Source organism: Eubalaena glacialis, chromosome 20, assembly GCF_028564815.1.
Source record: "Eubalaena glacialis isolate mEubGla1 chromosome 20, mEubGla1.1.hap2.+ XY, whole genome shotgun sequence".
Taxonomy (NCBI): Eukaryota; Metazoa; Chordata; class Mammalia; order Artiodactyla; family Balaenidae; genus Eubalaena; species Eubalaena glacialis.
Genome location: NC_083735.1, coordinates 24,575,619 through 24,582,718, shown reverse-complemented (window position 1 = coordinate 24,582,718; position 7,100 = coordinate 24,575,619). Strand labels below are relative to the sequence as shown.

The 7,100-nt window shown below is 52.9% G+C and overlaps 1 protein-coding gene across 2 annotated transcripts in view; it reads right to left on the bottom strand.

Moving 5' to 3' along the window:
- Positions 1-342: 342 nt before the first annotated feature.
- RBPMS (RNA binding protein, mRNA processing factor) overlaps positions 343-7,100 on the bottom strand; it is a 184,652-nt gene continuing 177,894 nt past the window's right edge. Inside the window, exons 7-8 of one of the 2 annotated variants that reach the window (XR_009698746.1) lie at positions 6,510-6,611; positions 343-554 (exon numbers count right to left, since the gene is read on the bottom strand). The gene's annotated coding sequence lies outside the window, so the exon portion shown is untranslated. Of the gene's footprint in view, positions 555-6,509; positions 6,612-7,100 lie in introns of those variants that run through there. The other variant, XM_061177196.1, reaches the window with a different exon arrangement.

The following is a 7,100-nucleotide window of genomic DNA, read 5'->3' as shown; positions in this document are numbered from 1 at the left end:
AAGACAGAAGCTCCTGGAGGCTTTGATTGTCTTGCAGGGTGTCCTACTAGACCTGGGAGTAAACCCCGAGCACTGCACTAGCGGTTCTAATATCTATCTAATGCCGCATTACTCATGGACCCTGGACTCAGGCCAGGTAAACAGATTTCTATACATTCACCATATGATTCTGGAAATTTTGATACTATTTAAAAACATGCAGCTTCTTTTAGAGGAAAAAAATAGATATTTTAAATTACAAGCATTCAAAAGTCAAGCACAAAATCTGTGATCCAACCCAGTGTAAGATCATCCATCCTGTCATACTTAAAATGTTTGGTATAAAAATACTCACTCTCTTGATTTTATCGTTGACATCTTTTATGTTTCATTCGAAAATATCTCCAAACTGTACAGAAATGGCAGACCATGCGTTCACAAATAACACTATTTCTTACAATTATACAGTGTAAAAGAGTAAAACATTTTTATTGTATTTTTTCTTCGAGAAAAACAGATGTGTGATAGAGGCTGTGGCAGAGTCTTGAAGGGACCAAAACTGGGCGGGTTCCAGCCTGAAACAGAAAGAAAGCGTGTAAGGGCAGCGGGTCCTTCCTCTGAGCCGCACGGCTGTTTGGGGACACGAGTGGATAGAAGCCACGGCTCAGAGACTCCTGGTGATTCCCTACGACGGCGCACCTTTCTGTAAACACGGAATATCCTCACTGACCCTCCAGATGCAGACCACTCACAAGCCAGACGCTCAGTGGTCTCGCTTTACAAACACGGGGAGTGGGTATTTAACTTCTGTTCATCTTTCTCTTACTAGAATAATCTTTTCAAGCCCTCCCTCCCCTGCAGTTGCAAGGAAACGCTCATATTTGTTTTGCTTCGTGGCAGAATAAAGGGCCTTCGGACGATCATCTAGACCTTGTCCCTGGCAGACCCCCGCCCTGGTCCCAGGCGTTTCTTAAACACTTCTCAGCTCTCTTGTGTCTGGATTCACTCACTTACGTGAAGGCTGCATTGTAGGTGCTCTACTCTTATTCTGTCACTCATTTTACTTTCATCTCTCCAACTCCCCAGTCCCTTGTTTTCTTGCCATCTTACCAACAGGTCAGACTCACATAAATCTGTGATTGCAGGAAAGGTGGACGTAGAAGTAGTCAGCACATACTACTAGAATTCTGTATGTGGGAGGAGGCCGTCCTTGCTGTTAGCAACCCCTCTGCTGCCCTGAGTTAAACTCGCCCAGACCCAGCGCGCTGGACGAGCCTACTGAGCACTTCTCTCCCACCCAGACCCGTCCAGTGCCAGCTGGACCTAAACTATGACCAATAGATCTTGTCAGAGCCCAGTTTCTGGATGACAGTACAAATGGGTAAAAATAATGAGCCACAAGTCAGAAGACCGAATATAATAACCACAGATCTGTGGCTCATGGAAGACTCCATGGGGAGAAGCTAGGACGCTGCTCTTGAGAGTAGGGATCTGGACATCCAGAATCTCTTCTCTGAAGGTAGGTTAACACTTACCTGTCTCTTCAGCTTGTTGTAACTATTAAATTGGTCCTCGCCCATCATTTAGTTACGATTATAGAGAGGATAACGAGTGTCCCCTTCGGTTTAGAAATGTTCCCAACTCGAGCTCTGGGAGCCCCATCCCCACGTCCTCCCTTCAGCTTCTCCGAGTTCTCTGGAACAGGATTTGTCCAGCAGGAGGAGGTCACCTCCTTTAGGAAAATTCCTTTGCTTCCCCTGGTGCCCAGCATAGTGGTAGGGATCAGCCCCCCAGACTCATTCAATGCCGGAGGAATCGAAGCGGGCCAGGACCCTTCACACCCCATCTTTGGTGCAGGTCACATGTACTGTGACACTCAGCAGGGCCAGCAGAAGGACCCCCCTCGTGAAAGCTACATCTCTTCTCCCGCCTGATTTCTACCCAGCAGGGGGTGGGGCACCAGGACCCCTGATCCAGCCCAGGTGTGCACGGCCTGAAGCAGGCCCGGGTGGGTGGCAGCAATGCACGTGCCCAGGGTTATGGGGGTCACAGGGCCAGGCCTGGTCTCTGGTGCTGTAGCAGCTGACGTTCTCTAATGAACTCACGAGCCTCAGTCCCCACGAGCGTCTGATCTGCGGCCCTCTGGCTGCCAAAGGGGCCTCCCCCATCTGCCAGTCTCCGTCCGTCCACAGAGGAGGGAAACCAGCTTTGGGGACCCAGAGACAAGGCCGGCTTCCTTCCTCTGGTCTTGGCTTGTCAGGCCTGGAATGACAAGTCCCACATCATTCCAAACTTGACCCCATGCCAGCAACCCAAGCTGTGGATGTCGTCGATTCCAGGAAACCAGTGCCTAACAGCAGTTCCCACTTCGGAACAACTCACAGGGGACAGCAGCGGGCAGCCCGTGGGCTCTGGGAAACTGAGGGGCCTCTCGCAGAGCACGGGCTTGGAGAGGGCCGCCCTGGAAAGCGGCCGACGGCCTTCAGGGACTGTGCGAGCAGGGGAACCTTCCCCGGGGGCGCCCACTAGTTTAGGAAGGACGAAGCCGCTGCAGTCTCTTCCAGCCCCTGGCTGGGTGAGGCAGGGCCTGCCTGGTCTAGGTCTGCTTGCTTCTCGGGCGCTCAAAGGCCACCTTCGGGCAAGTGCACGTTGCCAGCTCCGGCCTCTTTCCGGTTCCACCCCGCCAGCTCCCGGGCGGTTCTCCCCATTCCCATCAGCTCTGCCCTGGGCGCTTCTGCCACGACCTCAAAGGCAACGCACCTCTATCGAGACTCACCACTTGGCCTTCACACGGCTGCGTTCCCAGACACGCCCTGCACTCTCAGGTCACTCTGACCACCATCACCGGCTTGGTTCGCCTCTCCTGGTACGTGTTTCCACTAGACTCTTCGTTCATTTTGCTTTGGGCAGTAAGGTGACAATTCCTAAAGCACCTCCTGCTACCTCGCTCAGACCTCCGCTGCCTCCCCAAGACCCTCAAAACCTTGATCAAAATCCACTTTCCACAAGACCACACAGTCATTCTTACGTCCCCCGCTTCTGTTAGCGTATGTTCCGCATATACAAACCCTACTATCTTTCAAAACTCAGTTTAAGCCCCACTTCCTGCAGCCTTTCCTGACCCCTTCAGGCTGCAGGGCTTTCTCAGCTCCTGGCCGGAGCTCTCACTGTCCAGGCCACTTACTTTACTTGGCTTTCACAAGGATTACTTCCCTGAGACCGTCTCCACCATCCTCTACTCCAGACACAGTCACTTGCATGTAGCAAAAATGCAGACACCTGGACTCTAGGACAAATGAAATGGGAACGATGGGCCATTAATGGGACGTGGCCCCCAGGCTAGGCTGAGAGCCAGGAGACTGTGCCTGGGGCCCACGTGGGGCTCTGCACACCGGCCCTGACAGGGCCTCTACAGAAAGCTGATGCGGGGACTGCGAAGGCGCCCCCAGCTTTCCGAGGCGATAAGCAACACACCCGACTTCAGGGTCCTCTGTCCCCTTCCTGGGCCCCTGAGCAGGAAGAAAGATGGACGGGGCCGGTTAATCTAGGCTGCACAGAAAGTCGGATCTTTTGAAGTGAGAAAGAACAGGGAGGGAAGAAACAAAGAAAGGGGTGAGAGTCGATAGTTTCCTGAGCTTTTCCGCTTTTCCATAACTGTGTTGGGTAAATGCAATTCTCACATGGGAAAAGAATGCATCCGCATTGCCATAGATGTTCCAGACTGAATAGAAGGTCAAAATGTGGCTATTTCAATCCCTGTAAACAAGGAAAGGGGTTTAGCTAGGAACGGAGTTCAAACCTTGGAATGTATTAACAAGGACATTTTAAACAGAAAGCAAAGACATCCGGGAACACAGAGCACCATGGGGGGTGGGAGAGAGTCAGGCTCTGTTTACAGAGCAGACTCTCCTCACAGAACCTTTCCGGAAAGGGGGTCAACTATGACATGCATGTGATCGGATAAACAAGGGAAGAAAATGTGTATAAAATCTTGTCTGAAGCAGGTCACAACTGTCTCAACTTGAAGACAATGGAGAATGTCTCCCTGTGTCTTAAGGAATATTACACGATTCTAAACCAGTTCATTTCAGCTGTCCTTGATGGAGAAGATCACTGCGTGTCCCTCAGTGCTCGGGGACAGCTGCCGATGTGTATGGGTCATGGTGCCGGCTGCCCTGGCGGCGTTGGGGGGTGGCCAACGCCGAGACCCACAGGAGAGGCTGCTCTTGCCTGAGGCAGCTTGGTAGGTTGGTAAGTTAGAGTGTGTTGATCCAAGCGCCTTGTGAGCGTTTTCTCCCAGCAAGAAGAAAATCCTCTTTCTGTCTTCCCCCAATCCATCTGTATGTATACTTGACCTATTTACTAATGATTTCTTCCCCAAGAGTTTTTCTAACATTTATTCATTTTTACTAAAAGGTAAGAAATATTCCCTTCCATCCAAATCCCAACATCATATGACTAAGGTTTTTAATAAGAGTGGTTTAGTTTTCATTTTATACCTGTCAGCTTGACTTTTAAAAAATCAAACGCTGATACTAATTTGTAACAAAAAGACTAGTTAACATTTTAAAAGGTTCACAGTCTATAGAGTCTCCAGGGAACAGTCATCTGTGGTTAGAAACTCCTCCCTATTCTAAAGATGCATCCCCTGCACCAGCGCACCACTGGCCATGGAAACGAGCTCCCGCTGGCCGCTCCCGCTGTGGCCCTGGGTGGACGCCAGCCCTCACTCTCAGGAGGCCCGCCCTTGGGGCCAGAGATCCTCCCTCCTCACAGGCCAGGCCTATCTCTGCAGCGCTGTCTGACTTCAGAGCTGGGGAGGGGAAAGCCTCCTCCACACTCTCGTAACCGATGGGTGGCCTGGGACTGGTGAGCCCCGCCGTGAACACGGCTAGTGCTGAAGACCCCGTCCACGCGGGCCACCGCCACTCTCTCAGGCTCAGCTCAGCTGCCCACCCAGGACCAAGCCCCGGTTCTCCTCCCCCTTGTCACCAGGCCCTTCCACTGTCTGCAGAGAGTCACCACACCTCCAGCTGCTGCTGCTTCCTGACGGGGCTCATCTGCTTGTGCCCGAATTACTGAGATCTGGGCTGATTTACTGCACTAAAAAAAAAAAAAAAAAAAATCCCTCCTCTAACCTGCTTCTAAAAAAAATTGTATGGGTGGCTTCTAATTGGTCCTTAAATTTCCCCAGAGGAGGAGAGAAAGCAAAGCAAAATCTTGTCTTTTTAAACAGTTTTACTGAGTGGTAATATCCATAAGAATACTGTGGGCACTTCTGTTAAGGACCATGAGAAAAGGAAAACCTGATCCGATGAGAAGGCTGTAGAACTAGTGGGATATCTCTTGGCTGCCCTGTGTGATGTGGAAAAATCTTTACCTGTTGGTCACTTTGGTTAGTGTGAGAAACGGACGTCAGTGGGAAAAAAGACCCCAAGTGCCTGATGCCGGCTCCCCATGCAGGCAGGGTGGGCAGGCCGCACGCGCCGACTATGCGCGCCTCTCTGGGGCACTGAGAGGTGGTCTTACCACGAGATTACTTATGCCCCAAATGTGGTAATGACCTCCTAGGCCCAACTGCCCGCTTCTTTGCCCTTAGCAGGAATCTTGTTCTCTTTATGACTCATCTTTTCTTCATAGGCCCCTCGCAGGGATGAAAATCTGCCACCTTATTTGGGCTGGGACATAACTGCTGCTGGCCTGCCCCTGGCATTCCTGCTGTTCTAGGTCAAGCTTTCCAAAGAGACTGGAAGCCCCACATGTGGTGCCCAGCAGGCAGGTGGCCTCCTGGAACCCTGCTGCACGACTGTTCCGAGACCACGCTTACTGCTAGGAGTGAAAGAACTGAGCAGTGACAGCTGGTAGCGACGGAGAAGACGGACAAATCACCAAAATCTTCACCACTAGAAAAGCCCCGCAGTTCAGAGGAGTCCAGTTAGACTCCGTTATAATTCAGTCATGCCCAAGGGCAATCGCCCTGTTTGTGAAGAGGCTCATCAGAACGTCTCCAAGTCATCCAGAAAAGGCTGCACTACATTCAGTATAACTGGATTAACAGGTCAAAAGGCATATACGTACCACATCTGAAGCCGTCCACCAAAATGGTTAATTAAAAGAAAACAAGGCTTAGGGCTTAAAGGGAAAAACTTCATTCATATACATATGTTCCCTTTGATGGACTATCTCATACCCGGCTGCTGCTGGATGAGAGGTGTTGACGGCCTCACCCAGCAAGGCTGTGAGGACCAAGCACTGGGGTGCCGCGCTCTGAGAGCCCGCAGAGCTCACCTGCTACCCCGGGACGACTCTCCCCCAGCAGGCGGCAGCTGGAGGAGACGAGCGCACGCTGATCCTCAGCACCCACGCCAGCAGGTCTCAACCCAGGGCGCCCACCGCGGCCCCCGGAGGGGCCCCACCCACAGGGGATGCTGGTGTGATGGTCTCGACGACACCGCTCCACGCGGCCGTGCCCTGCCCGGGACACGCTGCTGCTTGGGAGGAACCGTGCAGTCTCTGACTTTGGAACTCACCAGCGCGCTCCAGTTTTGTAGAACAGCTCGAGAACAGTAGCCACTTGAAGATTGCGTTAACACCCACAAGACAGATTGCAGCCACCATCACACACCTGGAACCTGGGGTGGAGAAAGAGATCAGCCATTAACACCCGCGGTGACAGCCACCCCGGCTGCCGGCTTCCCCGGGCCTGTTCCGAGGGCAGAGAGCTGCGAGGCAAAGGCACCAGCACCAAAGGCCTCCACTGCTGAGCCTGAGGACAAGCTCCAACTAGGAGTGCCACGAAGAGCTCTCACTGGGACGTGGTGCAGCCAGTGGGAGGAGGCTCTCGGGGGCCGGGGTGCCCGGCAGCAGAGGGTGGCTCCCAGGGACTCCCTGGCAGCAAGCCCAGTGGGGAGGGCACCTGGAGAAAAGCGTGACCTTCAGGAGCACCAGGGCATGAGCCCCGGGGGGGCAGACGGGCAGGGCCTCTGCACACACATCCCCCAGGACTGGACAGAGGAAAGGCACGGGATCTGAGGGCCCCCGAGAGGAGCCCGAAACCTAACCAACTCCAGAGGCCGCCCCAGACCCCAGGGACAACTCTGGTCAGCCCAAGGCCACAGAAG